The sequence below is a fragment of the Dromiciops gliroides genome, chromosome 3, assembly GCF_019393635.1.
Source record: "Dromiciops gliroides isolate mDroGli1 chromosome 3, mDroGli1.pri, whole genome shotgun sequence".
Classification (NCBI taxonomy): Eukaryota; Metazoa; Chordata; class Mammalia; order Microbiotheria; family Microbiotheriidae; genus Dromiciops; species Dromiciops gliroides.
Window position 1 is genome coordinate 202,580,211 of NC_057863.1, and position 18,731 is coordinate 202,598,941.

At 32.2% G+C, this 18,731-nt stretch overlaps 1 protein-coding gene across 1 annotated transcript in view; it reads left to right on the top strand.

The window, feature by feature from the left end:
* CADM2 (cell adhesion molecule 2) overlaps positions 1 to 18,731 on the top strand; it is a 1,340,404-nt gene that overhangs the window by 931,384 nt on the left and 390,289 nt on the right. The gene's annotated exons all lie outside the window — the stretch shown is intronic.

The window sequence follows — 18,731 nt, forward strand, 5'->3', positions numbered from 1 at the left end:
GGAATACTATTGTGCTGTAAGAAATGATGAGCAGGAGGAGTTCAGAGAAACTTGGAGGGTCTTGCGTGGGCTGATGATGAGTGAGATGAGCAGAACCAGAAGAACATTGTACACAGTATCATCAACATTGAGTGTTGATCTACTGTGATGGACTATATTCTTCTCACTAATGCAATGGTATAGAAGAGTTCCAGGGAACTCATGATAGAAGAGAATCTCCAAATCCAAGAAAAAAAAAAAAGAACTGTGGAGTATAGATGCTGAATGAACCATTCTATTTCTTTTATTTTTGGTGCTGTTGTTTTTTTCTATTTTGAGGTTTTTCATCATTGCTCTGATTTTTCTCTTATAACATGACTAATGCAGAAATAGGATTAATGTTATTATGTGTATATATATATATATATATATATATATATATATATAACTTATATCAGATTACCTGTTGTTGTCTGGGGGGGGGAGGGAGGGGAGGGAGGGAGAAAAATATGAAATTGGAAAGCTTGTATAAACAAAAGTTGAGAACTATCTTTACATGTCATGGGAAAAAATAAAATACTTTATTAATTTAAAAAAATTTAGAGTAACTCTAAGTTGAGAGTGATTCTTTAATGCAAACTGTTTTGAGCCTCTACCAGTGTGCTTTCTGCCATGATTATCAGTAAATTTCATTTAGTTAACAAGCCTTAAGTAACTTTTAAAAAGAGATATATACTAAAGTAGGACTTTGAGAATGGATTTTGCAAAAGATTTTCTCAAAAATCTGTAAAATAATTTCCCACAAAGGCATATCAACGTCTAGGAAAAAGTGGGCTAAAGCTAGAAAGCACATGCAACAAAGAGGCAACTAATAAATCTTGGTTGCTGAAAGTCCATTTCTTCCATTTGTAGAGTGCTAAAGGTTTACCATAAGCATAATGAATCAGTGTCTTTCTATCTTTACTTTTCAGAGTGAGACCAGCTGATATGGAGATGCTGGCTAGGACACTTTTCTCCCTATAACTTTGGTTTTACCCTCATTGCAAGCTGGAAAACACACTTCCTCCAGTTTCTGGAATTTTGTCTCTTTTCCAGTCAATAGATAATTTATAGATGCCAAGTTTCCTCAGCATATACAAATGCTATTCTTATATAAAGTCATTTCAGTGTGAAGGCTTTTTTAGGCTTAGCCTAAGGCCTATAGCTGATTGATTGTAAGGCCTATGAGTGACTGACATGTTCTCACCTAGTTAAGATAATAAGGTTAAAATGAGGTGGAGTGGTTTTGAACCTGCCCTTGAAAAAGAAAGACTATTTCCCCCCTTTTTTTATCCCAAGAGATTAGCACATTGCCTGGCACATAATAAATCTTGATAAATGGTTATTGATTGATTGATAATGAAGACATTTTGTGGTGGGTTATGGGACTTAGAAAATCACAGTATTTTTCTCCACAATATGTCATATACTGAGTTTGTCTGTTGAATTTCAATAAGGAGACCAAATTATGAGTATTTCATGGGCTTTCACTCTATACCATCTTCTGTGGTCAGAAGTTGATCTTGTTCTTCTAAAATTTTCTTCTTTATGTCACATATATTAAAACATTCTATTAATCATTTTCAGTGGTTTGGTTTTGTTTGTTTGTTTTTTCCAGAGTCACTGAAAACTGAGAATATTATAGGCACCCAATTTTATTACCCATTTACCTCTTTTTCAGGCATACTCAGTCCTTTAAGGAGGTATTGTGACTTTACATTGATTTGATTTTTACAAATCAATCTGAGACTTATTTTTTTAAAGCATGTTCCTTTCATCAATTATTTGTAATCCAAGAGGAGAACTGATAAACAGAAATCACAATAAAAACAAAATCCCCAGACCTAAAACCAAACACTAATCCATGAACATGAGTCTACTTTCTAAAAATAATTTATTTTTCAGATTTAAAAAGTCTTTTAAGGATAATATTCACTGGCATTTAGATTGGTTAAAGCATTATTCTCTCTTTCTTTAAATATCAGATAAAAGTGTCACCTTTGAACTAGTGACACTATATAATGCTCTGTGTATGTGTGTTTTGCTGCTTTATGTACAAGGTTTTCCTTTATTATTCCCTAAGAGGCAACACTTTGTTAATATGGCTGTGTACAATTTTCTGACAAGTGCTGAGACTACTCTAACAAAAAAAAAATGGTTCTTATTTATGATGTGTCAAATTACTGTTCTGAGAGTAGACCTTTTAGGTTGCATTCAGCCTTTAATTTGACTGAATTTAAACGGCATAAAATGCCTTTTAGTTGGGCCTTGGCTGGCATATTATATATCTCATTTCAATGAAAAACATTCACATGCAAATACGGTTTGTTTGGAGTAAGTACAAATGCGACTATCATGACTGATGAAGGCTTTTGATCACAGCTCTACAAACTGAAACCTTAAAAAGGAAGAGGCTATTTGGACTAGCATCTGCAATCTCATGAATTATTTAGTTCACATTATTCATAAATCTCTTTGAAGAGGAGGTTTTATGAGGTTTTAAGGAGGCATAGTCATCGTTGTGTTGCCACTTTCTATTTATGTCATAAGTGACTGACTGCATATGAAAACTTCTTTTAAATGTTGTGTTATATAGAATTAAAGTAAGTTACATGTATATTTTAGCAAGGCATACCCCTTTTCTTAAGTTAATTTCCCCTCTTTTGTTTCTCTCCCCCAGAGTTGAATCTAATACCTACCCCTTCTTTCTTCCACTACCTATTCTTAATTCCAAGGGAATGAGGAGATGAGAAATATGGAATGAAAATAATTTCTTGTATTTTGATATATTACATATGAATCATTACAGAAAGTATAAATTCCAGTCTTTTAGCACTATAGTAACATAGAAAGGAAAACTCTGACATCATTTTATGACTATTCTTTTCTAGTGGTATATGTGTCATATAAATTTTGTTTCCAGTAAAAAGAATGGCATTTCAAGACTAATTCTAAACCTAAGGACTTTTTGAGAAGTTAAATACCATAGTGCATTAGCTATATTATTCCTTCTTATAATTTTAGTTGGCACCTCTATATAGGGATAAATATAATTAGCTAAGAAACCCTATTGATCCTTACATCCACAATATCATTAACATTGGTATCATTTAATCTATTCCTATCTGTATTTTCTTTGTACAGTCCCCTTATCACTTGCCAGGATTATTGCATAATAGATTTTCCTGCCTGCTTTTCTATTCCTCTTTATACAACAGTGTTAGATAATGATCTATTAATGTCATCCCTCTGCTTAATTTTTTTAAATTATGATTTCCTTTTGACTATTGAATATCAAAAAGTTCCAGCTAGGCATTCAAAGCCTTCCATATTCAGGAACTATCCTACCTTTTGAGCTTTGTTCTAGACCACTCACACTTGGTCAAAACTAAACGATTTGCCTTCCATTTGGGGGAAAAAAATTCTTGATCTTTCCCTGAATCATGCTGCTCCCAATGTTTGAAATGTCTTACCCTATTCCTCTCTTCCTATTTCTACTTCCATTTCCACCCTTTACTCTTGGTCTGTGAAAATCCTCCCTATTTTTTAAATCAAACTACCGCTCCCATGAAGCCTCCTTTGATTCCTCAGGTTGGTAATGACAGCATCCCCAAATTAGACACAGCATATTTGTTTGTATCTGTGTTATGCATGAGATATTTTGTGTTATAGCTACCCTACTAGGCTGTAATATCCATGAAGGTAGGCATCTTACCTTATCTTGCATAGTGTGCTATTCACTGTATGGTTACTATGTAGTAACTTTATCATTTGTTTTTGTTAAAATAAATTTAATTAAATGTCACATTCCCACATGGATTTTGGAGTGTTAGAATTTTAACCAGAATATGCTCACCTGCATTTTAAATTTATTCATTGTTAAATATTCATAAAGTTTCAGTTTAAGCTGTTGAAAGACCCTCTTAGGGGCAGCTAGGTGGCACAGTGGATAGAGCACCGGCCCTGGAGTCAGGAGTACCTGAGTTCAAATCCGGCCTCAGATGCTTAACACTTACTAGCTGTGTGACCCTGGGCAAGTCACTTAACCCCAATTGCCTCACTAAAAAAAAAATAAAAGAAAGACCCTCCTAGTATAGTTCATAGTCCTAGATATTCCACTGAGTAGGAGGTTGGACTAGATAAGGCCCAGCATCTCTTCTAATTCTATGATTCTATTATTCTGTGAAATGATCTCATGTATAGGTATCATCTTTGCAGTACAATCAAGAGCAAAGAATAGAATCTATGTGAGCACAGTAGCTTATAAACAGATTCTGAGCAGTGATTGTGTTCTCTCTCTTCCTCTTTCCCTCTCTCTTTCTCTCCATAGCTATCTATCTATCTATCTATCTATCTATCTAAGTAATATGTAATATATATATATACATATACATATATATTATATGGATATATTTTATTTCCATAGTACTATATATGGAAACTGTTGGGTTCTTTTAGTAGGCATTAATTATAGTTGTTAAATATTATTTGTAAGATAATGGAAAACAATATTAAGTTATATAAAAGATTTCTCTTGAGGTAGAAGGATTGCTTTTCTATGTATGTGGAAATTATTGCATGCTATGTAATAAAGAGGCACACTTTTTTATTAATTAAGATGCATACAGAAAAGAACACTGGGCTAGAACCTGAAATATATGCTTGGTTATACCAGGGGATGGGGGAGGGGGGGAGAGGGATAATCTTTCCTATAATGTCTATTATATATTAAGCATAGTACTAAGCACATTACAAATATCATCTCATTTGAACCTCATAACAACCCTGCAAGATAGGTGTCATTTTCCTCATTTTAGAGTTGACAAAATGGAAGCAAACAGAAGTTAAGTGACTTATCCCAGGTCGCAGAACTAATAAGTGTTTAAGACTGGATTTGAACTTGTCTTCCTGACTTCAGCATCAGCACTCCCACCTAGGTGCCTCACCATTTAGCTGTGACATTAGTTAATGGATTTATCCACTCTTCAGGTTCAGGTTCAGTATTCTTTAAAAATTTGAATCCTAAGCACCTAATGCAAGCAAAGTACTTGGGAGATTTTTTTTTAAATTGAAGTTTGTAAAATAGGGCTAAAATCCCTGCCTTTAGCACTGCAAGTAGTTGTTGTTCGAATCAAATGAGGTAATATATTTGGTTTGGCCAATTTAAAATGTCTATGCAGAAAAAAACCAAATATTCTGATCAGTGATAATGACAAGTAAGTTTGATTATACAATATTACTGGCATGTCATTTTCCTAAGAGTCCTTGTGTATGAAATTCATTGGTAGATCTTTAAAGTCACTTCAATTAAAAAATAAAATAAAATAAAACCTCTCAAGTGCTTGCTTGCATTAGGTACTGGAGATTCAAATTAAAAATAAAATAGTAACTATCCCATCAGAATTTTAAACATTTTTTCCCTTCTTAAGTTGACTTCAGAAAAGTACAGTTTTAAAAGAAATACTTTTTTGTGTGTGTATTTGAATGGGGTCACTAACTCCATTAAAAATGTTTTATCAGAGAAAAATTACTTTGAAATAAGTATTTAGCTTTCTTATTTGTTGCATTAAAATATTATGCTATGAATCTTAAAAGTATATTTCAGACAGTACTATTTAGGAAACCACTTGGCAATTATTTAGTACTTCAAACATGAAAAAATACAGATATTTAACAACCAAGTATTAAAAACACAATATAGCCAAGTAGTAGCTAATTGTCCAACAGTACAATATGATCTGATACCCCACTGGTCTCCATCAAACTAAGGGAAAGGGAAAGTGGGGTGGAGAAGGAGAGCTCTATTTTGATCACTTTAATCAAATTGCGCTGGAAGCAAAAGAAACTTGATAACTCTGACTTCATCTATGCTTGCATTAGTAAAAAAAAAATCCATTCAGAGTAGTGAACTAGGGAATGTATAACTTTATGTTTTTATCCATGGCATGTGTGACTATCAAGTCAGAGGGGTTTTTTAATGATCTTCTTTCTTTATAATCTATTTTTATAGTCACAAGTATAGTTGTTTTTTCCTCATGGTCCAAAAGCACAAATGAAGGTCATTTGGAATCCTTAAAGGCATTTAATATCTACTGCCCTTGACTTTAAATTATGTAAAGTAAATCTAAAGATTTGTATAGAATTCACAGTTTTATTTTTATAATTTCCATGGTCAAACTATATGATGGAGTTGTGAATAGAGTATTAAGTTTAAAAATGGGAAGACTTAGGTTCAAATCAAGTGTTTGCCACTTGCCATTTGGGCAGTCTTGGCAAAGTCAATTAATCTCTATGTGCAGGCTAACCTGATTGCTCTCAGTGGTAAAATCACAAATGTTTAATCAATTAGTCAACAAGCATTTGCTAAGAGCTTGCTATGTTCCAGGCACTATGATAGGGTCTGGAAATATAAGGACAAAAGGGAAAGAGTTCTTGCTCTCCAAGAGTTTTTGCCATGTGGACATTGTGACTTGTCCAGGATTACATACTAAATTTCAAAGTCTGGATTTGGAACTAGATCTTTAGGTTCTCTTCTCTCTTAGAGAAATAGTAAGGATTTCCGTAGTTTCTCTGAGAAAAGTCATTAAAGCTTATGTTTTATGCAAATATTGGATATGATTATTGTGTAAGTGATTGCTGAGAAGTGCTTCTCCCCCCCTCTTTTTAAAAAATCTTCATCACAATGCATGGTTGACTTGCTAGAAAAGGGAGGCATATATTTAGAAATGAATATGACATAAAAACCCCATCAATAAAGATGAAATGCTTAAAGAGATTATATGGGTGATAGATATTATGAACAAAATTCAGAGCCTTTGTGAATTGAGTTCTGGCTCCCCAAAAAACTATTTTGCAAGTTTTAAATATATCTGTAAATTTGTTTTAAAACAGGATTACAAATGAAAATATCTTTAAATAACTTTTAAGTCCACTAAAAAGTTTTAGAGTACATATTCATTTGTCTTTCTTCTTACTATTAATAGTATGGCAAAAATATATTTGATGTCACTAAAAGTGAAAAAAAAATTCCCCTCAATGGAAGTAAATTCTTTAAAAACCTAACTTTGGGGGCAGCTAGGTGGCACAGTGGATAGAGCACCGGCCCTGGATTCGGGAGGACCTGAGTTCAAATCCGGCCTCAGACACTTTACACACTTACTAGCTGTGTGACCCTGGGCAAGTCACTTAACCCCAATTACCTTACCAGAAAAACCAAACCAAAACAAAACCAAAACCTAACTTTGACTCTGAAGGTCTAAAATTCATAGCATATGCATTCAGTTTCTTAAGTATAAAAAGAGAGGACTTGGCCTTTCACTGTATTTTGAGAGAGCTCTATATATTATTTTAATGAAATTTTGTGTGAATTTCAAATATAGAAATTCTAGATATATTGTTATTCCAACAACTTTTGAAGAATGAAAACAGTGGTTGAACTACTGGTTGTACTATTAAAATTTGTGATATTGATTTTCATTAACTAATGCCTAGAACTTGTCTATCAAATCAAAAAGACTGATTGCTGTCAAGAAACATTTGCTAAGGGCTTTCTTTGTGCCAGGCACAAATTTAGGTTCTGGATACGTGTAACAAAAGTGACAAAGTTCTTACCCCAGAAGAGTTTGTGCCACACAGAGATTAAGTGATTTGTTCTTTTAAAGTTACATTGTAAGTTTCAGAAGCTGAATTACCAACATAGAGAAAATATAGAGGGAGGAGGGAACATTTGAAAATGTGAAAAGTAAAAAATGATTCATATAAAACCATGCAAAAAATGTATTCAGTAGGAATATATAAAAAGAAAATGCAAAAGTTGGCCAAGGCATTGTCTAGTGAGGCAGCTACATAGCCTAGTGGAGAGAGAGTGTTGGACCTAGATTCAGGAAGAACTGAGCTCATACCTTGTCTCAAACATTTTCTAGCTATGTGACTCTGGGCAAGTCATTTAAAGTCTCTCATCACCAGTTTTCTCATGTGTTAAATGACTATAATAAAAGAACCTACCTCACAGGGTAGTTGTAAGGATCACATGAAATAGCACAAGCAATTAACATTGATATTTAACATGAGATGATAGGCAAAGGTGTCAGTATTGTAGTAATTTATTCTATTTTTATTCTTTGCAAGAAAAAATGAAGTGAACTTTATTTTTCTTTTGCCATTGGCAAGACTTCATTGAAATATTTCCTATTTTATCATACTGTCCTGTTTTTACAAAATGCAATTAAAGATTTCATTGTTATATAGTTGATCATTTTAGACTTTCTTTTGTATTGAATGAACTATAAAACAAAAAGTCCACATTTTTTATTTGATAAACAAACATCTCAATTTTTGACTTTTAAAAGATTTAACCTATAAATTGAATTGCTGGCTTCTTTAGTGTTCCAAAAGATAGAGTGATGTATTGAGAACCAGGCTCAAACTATACTGTCTGTGTGATTATGGAAAAATCAAGTAACTTCTCAATGCCATAGTCAGCTCTTTGACTAGAATCTGTAGAGTAGTTACTGATCTACAATGATGGAGAGAGTTAGTTTCCTTCCTTATAGACAGGCACAAACCAGGGGGAAATTACAGACTGGCGGAGAAACAAAACAAAAAAAGATTTTAAAACCTGTCATAACCTCAGTTCAACTTAAAAAAAAACAATAAAAAATAAACCTCATTAAATTTATCCATCCAAACTGGACATAACAACTGCCCCTAAGACATGTACTGGGCCACTTTTCAATGGTCTGATTCTTCAAGGGATTGCTTTATGTATTGACATATTGACATTTGTGAAATCAGCATGAGAGTCTATAAAAATATGGATATGAAATATCCCTTCAGTGGATGTACAAAGACTTTATCTATTAAGGAGCTTTTATTTCTGGAAGCCTCAAGGCTTTTGTAATAATATGACAGAATCATCCGAAAGGTTCCATTCACTTCACACTTTTCTTCCAGAGGCATAGGTTTGAATGCTTCCTGTGACAAAGCCTTCAGGACATTGAACTTAGATCCAGAAAGGACACAGCCATAATTTTATAGGGAAGTATGAAATAGAGTAGCAAGGGGAAAAAGGTTTAAGATTTGGTGGGGACTCAAGAAGTTTTAAAAGGATCAAGGGAAAATAGAGAATGAACCTAAAAGGATAAGCAGCCAAATAATTTACACAAACAAACCAGTACTAGAAGAACAAAGGACAAGAGGGAGACAAAAATTTTAAGATACAAGCACAGGTATGGTCTTATGATCATGACACCATAAATTTATAGTTGGAAGGGACCTTAGAAGTCATGTAGAGGTCAATCTATTATTGGGTTGCAAAGAATTCATTCAAGAAATAAAAAATAAGAAAAATGGGAAAACAGTAAATAACTTTATACTAGAATTGAAAGTCCAAATTGAGGAATAACAGGAAGTTTAGAATGACGCCTTTCTACCTCTCATTAAAAATAAGCCTGATTATTTTCTTGTATAGACCTATTTTACTTCTGGTTTATTAAACTTTCAGGAAATAATTGCACATATTCAAATCCCTTTGAAGATTCCTGGCCTTGAAAAGATATTACTGAGTAGTTCATGATATGATAAAATAGGGACCCACTGTGTGATAAAATATTTTATAGCTATACTAAAGGATGGAAAAGACTAGTAGCAAGATAATATAATATTGGAAAGAATAAGAAGCCCTGAGTTTTTAAATTGCCCATAAAATTGTAAAATGCCAATTTCAATTAGTACCTCAAAAGAAATGTATCTGATCCTATAAAAGAAACAGAGAAAAGATAAATTAGAGCTATATTGGACCAAGGTGGTTGTTTTTTTCCCCTGGATCCTATTGTATCTGAAAATGATGATGATGAGCAATATAGAATTTTCAATCTCCCAGATGATAGCTTGAAGATTGATTACATAATATATACACATATAAACATATGAATGAATATAATTGTAAGTGTAATTTTCTTATTTACAGAATTTTTTGTGGAATTGATTATTTGGTTAATATCTGAAAAAAATGATATATCTTAGGAGCAAAGTCAAGCTTAAAAATTAATACATTACAATTAAGCTTGATTCAAATTTTTGGCAAAATACTCAAATTTGCCTGACAGTGGGAATAGTACTATCCTATAGGTGACAAGTATATGAGAATAGGATATAACATCATCTCTCTCTTTAATCTAAAAGTATAGGTGCTTCTAATTTTTTTCCATGAGGATTTTTTTTAGAATGAAGGCAGAAGTATTAAAGATAGAGAATAAAGTAGACTAAAAATAACAAAAGATTTCAAAAAGCTTTCTCTACAAAAGTTTACAGAAAATAAATATTTCAGATTGGCTTTACCAAAGCAATTCTAGTCATGGTTCCACAGTTGCTTATAACCTAGATCAGTGATCTCCTAATATTTTCAATCCTACAAACATACCAAATTACCTGTTATAAATTCTGCATTATTACAACATTGATCTAAGAAAAGTAAGAATAAAAATAGTATAATCCTGTAATTTGTTTTATATCAGTATAAAAGCACAATTTGAAAATTAAAACCTAGCAACAGGGATAGCCCACTATTCCCGCAGCCTATGATTCTTTGATTCTGCTCACAAGTGGAAATGAAGTATTCTGCTATACTTGTTCTTGGTCTTCATCCTTTAAATGATCAGAATACCTAGTATCAAAAGTAGTTTAATATTCTCCAGATTTTGATTGAGGTCCCCAATTAGAAAGTCATAAGTTAAGTTTTATTTTTTTGGTGTGTAAGTTAAAACAACACAGACCGCTGACATTTCTTCATTTGCAGAAAAAGAAAATTGAACTAAATTATCTTTCAGGTTTATATTTATGAACACATGAATAACTCATATTTATGTAGTACATTTCAAGAAAATATTTTGCAAAATGTAAAAAACTCTGGGAGCTGGGTACTATAAATATTACTCTCATTTGAAAAATCCACAGAGCTAGTCAATGGCAGAGTAAAGATTTAAACCTTGGTTTTCTGATGTCAAATCAAGTGCTTTTAAAAATTACATTATAATACTTTTCTTTATAGCACCCATACATCTATTCAATTCAGTGTTAAAAAATAATTAAGTAGATTTGCATACTATTGGAAAAAACTTTTTATATTTATTGATCACTTTGAAATTGTTTTCTTGTTATTGAGAAACAAGAGTCAGCCTTGAAAATAATTTAATCAAGATATAACTTTATTTATAATTGTAATTCTTTTAGCTCTTCTGATGATTTTTCCCACAATGGCAAATGCACATTTAAATTCTCCCTTAAAGCATTTTGTTTTAACTAAAACTTTTTTGAAATTTAACACAACTAAACTTTATTGAACAGTTAATATGTGATAATGGTTTCAGAGTCATATTTATATCAATTTAGTTCAATCGTTTTTCAACTGTGTTGGATTCTTCATCACTCCATTTGGGGTTTTCTTGGCAAAGATACACAGAAGTTGTTTGCCATTTCCTTCTCCAACTTATTGTACAGATAAGCAACTGTGACAAACAGGGTTAAGTGACTTGCCCATGGTCACACAGCTAGTAAATGTCTGTAGAGTGACTTGAACTCAAGAAAAGGAGTCTTCCTGATTCCAGGCCCCATATTCCATCTACTGTGTCACCTAACTGCCTCCTTTTTTTTTTTAATCACAAAGGTGAAGAACTATTGATACTTTATCTAAAACTTTCCCTTATTTAAAATAGCTAAACTTGCTTTCTTTTCATTTTCACCAAGGAGCATAGAATTGTATTTTTAAGATAATTTTCAGCTACATTGGGTGTTGTGCAATGTATGCTTTGCAATTGACTTATAATTGGACTATGCTGTCAATGGAAAATCTTACAAGTATTGAACATGACATTTATGACAGTATTACTGTCATCTTGGCTCTTTTTATTGAATATGCAGAGAATTATAATTGGGCTAACAAGCCTAGTAGCCTGGCCCCTTTCCAATTATATTAACCAGTCTCTTATAGACCTGTCATGCATTTGCTGGCTACATACACACACACACACACACACACACACACACACACATACACACACTCACACACACTCATACACACACACATGCATGCACACATATCTTTTATTTTTCTATCTTTGATAGTTTAGTTACCAAAAGAAACAAACAAAAACACTTAAAGACATCCAGACACTCAACCCTGCTGTTCTCCAATCACATTTAAGAACTTTAAGAAACTTGGTCTTTTTCTTAAAATAATTAAAAAATACTTCTTAATATCATAATTACTTTCCCAAAACATCCCTTCCCCTTTAAAACAAAACTACACACATAAACACACACCCACACACCCTTTTTTATTTACAATATAAAATGAAAGAGTTAAGCAAAATGTTCTGATACTGGGACCATGGCTCAAGATTAACAGAATATATAACGTTCTATACCTTCACTCTACCATCTATCTACTAGGAGAAAGGAAGTATTTTCTTTTTTTAATCATAAAAGTATTTTATTATTTTCTAGTTACATGTAGAGATAGTTTTAAGTAAAGAAGTATTTTCTAACATAAATTTCTCACAACTAAGTTTGATGATTGCCTTTGATCTAAATTCTTTTGTCTTTTAGTGTATAGTCTTTTTGTCTTGAGTAATCATCATATTTATTTTCCTCTTGAATCTCCTTTCTTTGCTCTGCATCTGTGTTTCAACCTATCTCTGAATCCCTCATATTCATTATGCCTTACAGTACATTAATATTCCATGCCATCCATATGCTATAATTTGTTTATCCAGGTCCCCAATTAATGGGTACACATTTCATTTTAAATGTTTTGCTACTATGATAAATGCTGCTTTGAATTATTCTGGGCCTTTATTTCAAGCATTGGCATCCTTGAGATATCAAAATATTAATAGTAATATTGGGTTAGTCAACAAGCACATATAAAGTACTTACTCTGCGCAAGACATTATATTAAGCACTAGGGATACAAAAAAAGGAGGGGAGGGGAATATGATCCCTCATCTCAAAGAATTCACACTTTAATCGATGAAATAACATGCAAACAAATATTTATATAGTGTAAATGCAAAGTAATTTCAGAGGGAAGGCAGTTGGAGGAAGGAAAGGAGGCGACCTGGAAAATTCTCCTGCAGATGGTTGTGTTTGAAGTGAGTCTTAAAGGGGGCCATGGTACAAGGAAATGAACTGTATAGTCAATTTTTTGGCTCAACTCCTTTTTTCCTCAGAAATGTTGGACCAAATTCATAGCTCTCTACATATCAATGTGGCTATCTCTTAACCTATTACACAACATTGACCATCTCTGGTTTTTGGTGATTTAATACCTCAGAATAGTTTGGCTTATAATTTTCTCTGTTTTTATACAATTGTTGATTATGTACATTTCTTCTTTTAAAAACTATTTATACATAACCATTCCTTATTTATCTATGGGAGAATGTCTCTTAATGTCTTTTTTTCTGACGAAACTTGGTGATCTCATCAGATGGTAGATCACTAATTTGGCAGCTAGCTATTATAATAGTATAGGCTAGCAGTGATGTAGGCTAGCCTGAAGCAAGATGGTAGCCTTGGCACCATATGATTCTCTTATCTAATGGATGGATGGCTTCCTCTGAAATTTGCCTCTGTGGTCATTATTTTCCTTGTTACTATTTTTTATTACAACTATATTATAAGAGGATACTTGAATATGAGTATCCTGGGGAGGTCAATGAGAGTTAAGTGACTTGCACAGGGTCACACAACTTGTAAGTGTCTGAGGTCAGATTTGAACTCGAGTCCTCCTGACTTCAGGGCCCATTCTCTACCTACTAAGGTAGCTAACTCCCCCTTCCTTGTCATTCTTATGACTTCTTATTATTTTATCTAGTTCTTTAAAATATCCCCTTGGTAGTTTGGTTGATATAACACTAAATCTGTAGATTAGTTTAATCTATAATCAATATTGTTATTATATTGGAGTTGGCCAACCATGACCATGAATATGTATGTGTGTGTGTGTGTGTGTGTGTGTGTGTGTGTGTGTAAATTATTTAAGGCTTCCTTTATTTCTGTTAAAAATATTTCGCAGATATATTTATAATTACATTGCACATATCATGGTAAGTTAACTCTCTGATATTTTACATATTTTATAGTTATTTTATTAATATTTTAATTTCTTCTTTTTATTTTTGAGCATTGTACATAATTACTAGTGATTTTTTAAATTTGTTTTGTAAATTGCTACTTTTGTTTTGTCTTGAACTATAATTTCATTCATGTGAGAAATTCCACAGTGAGGAAATCTCCACCAATCTGTCAGTAGCAATCTGCAACTTATTTTCTTTAAAAAGCTGTTTGGGGCACTTAGAAGTTAATTGACTAGTCTGGGTCATTTAGCCAGTATGTGTCAGAGGCAAGATTTGAATCCAGGTCATCTTGACTCCTAAGTCAACTCTCCATACATAATACTATACTAGATTATGCACCTATTTTATAAAAGTTGTTAATCCACTTAAGAAATTTCTTGGTCTATATTCTTCTCAGTCTATTTGTCTATCAAGCTCTCAGAGTAATAATTTTTCCTCTTCTTTGCTATTATTTCTTTAGTTTTTTTCTTCTCTTATTTCTATAGTTAGCATTTCTTTTATTAAGTAATAATAATAGTGGGGAGCATGTCATCTTTGTTTCACCCCTGAACTTACTGGAGAAGAACCTAGTGATTATATACTTAAATAATGTACATTTTAAATTTTAGACACATTTCTTTGCTCATGTAAAAGAAAGGTCCTACCATGCCTCTGTTTTTTGTTTTTTTAGATTTTAAACATAATTAAGTCCTGTGCTTTGTTGAAAGCCATTCCTGTGTCTTTTATATAGTCACATTTTTTTTCTTGTTTTTCTTGTTATTATTATGGTTAATTATGACCATTGTTTTTCCAAAGATAACCAATCTGGTTTCCCTGCTGTATATATAAGTTAGACATAATGAATACTTTTTGGTGTATGTTGTTGTGATTTTTCTGCTAAAATTTTATTTTAAAATGTCACTTCACTTTATATACTTACTAGCTGTGTGACCCTGGGCAAGTCACTTAACCCCAATTGCCTCACCAAAAAAAAAAAACACCCCAAAAATGTCACTTTAATATTCATTAGTGATATTGGCCTGTATTAGTTCTGTTTCTCAGCTTTTTCACTCCCTCACTTCAGAGTAGTGAAGCAAAACATATTTGGTAATATATCTTATTTCTCTATTGTTATTCATTTTTATTCTGTAAGCATTTAATAGAATTCATTTGTAAATCTTTCTGGAAAAGGGTTTTGTTTTGTTTTGTTTTGTTTTCCCCTCTGGTAGTTGTTATGATTCACTTGATTTCCCATTCTGAAAAATCTGTTGTGAATTCATGTTGTTCATTGTTTATTTTGGCAATTTGATTTTCCTCCCTTTTTTGATTCAATAAGATGATGGTTTATCAAATTTGTTCATCTTTTTTTATTCAACATCATTTATAAGTATGTTTTATTTTCATTTCATCTACTTTGCTTCCAATTTTGCAAAATTCTTCTTGGCTATTATTTTGCAGTTTGTTTATTAGGTTTTTTAATTGAATGCTCAGATTGCTAGTCTTCTTTTCCCCTATTTCTTTTCCCAGAGATGTAAATTTTCCTCAGCTGACTATTTTAGTGGGTTCTCATAAATTATATTTTCTTTTTCATTTATTATTCCTATTTATTATTCCTTTAAAAATTTTATCTAATCATTATTTTAGGAGTTGTTGGTTATCTCCAATTTAGGTTTATTTTTTGTGCCTATTAATTCATGACCTAGAATATGATATTTTATATTAGAATAATCTACAATGCTGAAAAATACATGCATTTTTAACATCATCATTCAGAAATCAACATCTTTCAAATATATTTTCCAATGATCAGTTCAGCTCTACATAGTCTTTTAAAAAATATTACCTTTCAATTTATTTAGCTCTAAAAGATTAATATTTAATAAACTATAAATTAACATTACTATCCATTTCACTTTTTCATTTCAATTGACTTTTCCTTTAAGAATTAAGACATTTGAGGAGCAACTAGGTGGCACAGTGGATAAAGCACTGGCCCTGGATTTAGGAGGCACTGAGTTCAAATCCGGCCTCAGACACTTGACACTAGTTGTATGACCTTGGGCAAGTCACTTAACCCTCATTGCCCCACAAAAAACCAAACCAACAACCAAAAACAAAAAACAAAAAAAAAAACAAGAATTAAGACATTTGGGAGGCAGCTAGTGGCACAGAAGATAAAGCGCTGGCCCAGTATTCAGGAGGACTTGAGTTCAAAACTGGCCTCAGACACTTGACACTTGCTCGCTGCGTGACACTGGGAAAGTCACTTAATCCTCATTTTCCCACCAAAAAAAAAAAAGAATTAAGACATTTGCTACCATGTATTTAATAGCATTCTTTCATTGTTTATTGTTCTTTTAAGCATAATGTTGTATTTGTCTTTCTTGACATTATCAACTCTCATGTTTATCTGACAGAAATCATAATTATAGCTGCTATTTTTTAACTGAAGTAACTTTATCTTGACCCTCATTTTTACTTTGTATTTTTAATGCTTCTTATACATAATAAATTTCTAGATTTATTTTCTTATTCATTCTTCATTCTCTTTATTTTATAGTTTGATCCATTTACAATTAATGTTATAATTACTGTTTGTGTTTCCCTTATTAAATTATGTTAATTTAATATGTCTTCATCTTATATATTAGCAGCTAGTCCTCAATCACATCTTAGCTTCCTCCAAAACTCTCTTCCCAGTTCCAGCCCAGATTCCTTGAATTTGTTTTTATTGCTCTCCCTCTCTCTTTTAATTTTCCCTTTCAATTACAAATTTACCATTGTCTGATAAGAACACAATATTCTCATCTATTCCACTTATCAGCAGACTAATATCTAAATGCTTAATTTTAACATTAATTTATAATGTCTCTTTCCAAGAAATGATCACTTAACTTACCCCTTCCTTATTCCTTTCCCCTTATGGGATGTTCTAGAATGTTATCTTCCATTAGTCTTTGCCTACCTAGTCTTTTTTTAATCACCTTCATTCAAGATGGGAATTCTGAAATATAAAAGCTTTTGCTTGCTCCTCCATCCAGTAAACTATTAAAACTATTAGAAATCTTTCTTGCTTCCCTTGCCCATCTCTTTTGTCTACTGATCTTATTTGAGTAGCATAATTCTCAGGAATTTGAATTCACAATGGAGGTGGAGTGATGTGGAAAAAGGAGCTCATTATTCAGAGTCAAATGCCTTGGTCTAACTCCAAGCTCTTTCATTCACACCCTTCTTGTCTTGAGTCTAGTAGCTTACTACTTTGTCCTCTCATTTGACGACCATGAACTTTGGATGCCCTTGAGGTCTCAGACCACCCTTTATTTGGGATGGAAGGAGTGCCAGAGAAGTTTAACCCCCCCTACCTAGAGAAGATGACCTTCTGAAATGATTGTTTTTCCCAAACTAAAACTGTCACATGGTACTGTCTCCTTCTCTATTGCTAGGAGAACTGGTTTTGACAACACCCTAGAAATTTCCTTTTACCACAAAAGAGACCTGATATTCACTTTCCACTACATCTAGTCCTTCAATGTTAACTCTAGTAATATATATATGTGTGTGTGTGTGTGTGTATGTATATATATAATGTGTATGTATATGTATATGTATGTACATTTTTGTATTCACTTGATACCATATAAGAGACTAAAAATTAAATAAAACCCACATCCCCTTCCACTTCAAATGTATAATTAAATGAGGAAAATATTAATTACTAACAATCATATAAACATTGAATATATTTATATGAATTAATGTTACATCAAAATATTCTATAAAATGGCTATTTATTTTAGGTGAAAATATCATATATAAATCTGATCTATTTTCCCCTTGATTTCATTTAGATGAGGATGAATGTAAAAATTAGCAAGCAATTTTTTTTCTTGGAGGCTCTCAGGTGAAAGGTGTGATGATTTGTTGAAGTTGATGTGTAACTCAATAGGTATTTCTAGAAAACTCTACCTGATTTCCTGAGTAATTTTGATAAATGAGGTATATTTTGAGAGCTTCTACATGTAGTTTACAAGCACTAATCGGAGGCTAAAATACAAACTTCATTAAATGTACAACAAACTAGCTATACACTTCATAATGCAAATGAATTTTTAAATCTCCAAATATCAATATAAACAACAAAATAATAACAGCAGCAACTATTCATTGTTCTGTTAATCAATTAAAGTGATATTTATGTCACTTTTAGATCCTTTGAGGCCAATAGTTATTATCCCCTCCTCAAAAAAAAAAAAAAAAGACACACACACACACACAACAAAGAGTTTCTTCTAAGATGCTAATTAATCATTTTGGCTAGAAGACTTCCCTTGCTGAAGGAAGTATTTCCAAGGAGAAGTAGAATTCCTTTTTAAAAATATTAATGTATTACTTTATCCGCTTTCAAAATAGTGCCTTCTTTTTTGGTAAGCACAAACTTATTCTCATTTAAAAAAAGGCTAAGGAGAGACACTAAAGAATGAAATTATTTAGAGCAATTTAAAAGTCTAATGATGTCACAGTTATGCTGAAAATCAAATTAGAATAAGTGGAATCATCTGTCTTATAATATTTTAATTTGGCTATGTAAACCTGACATTT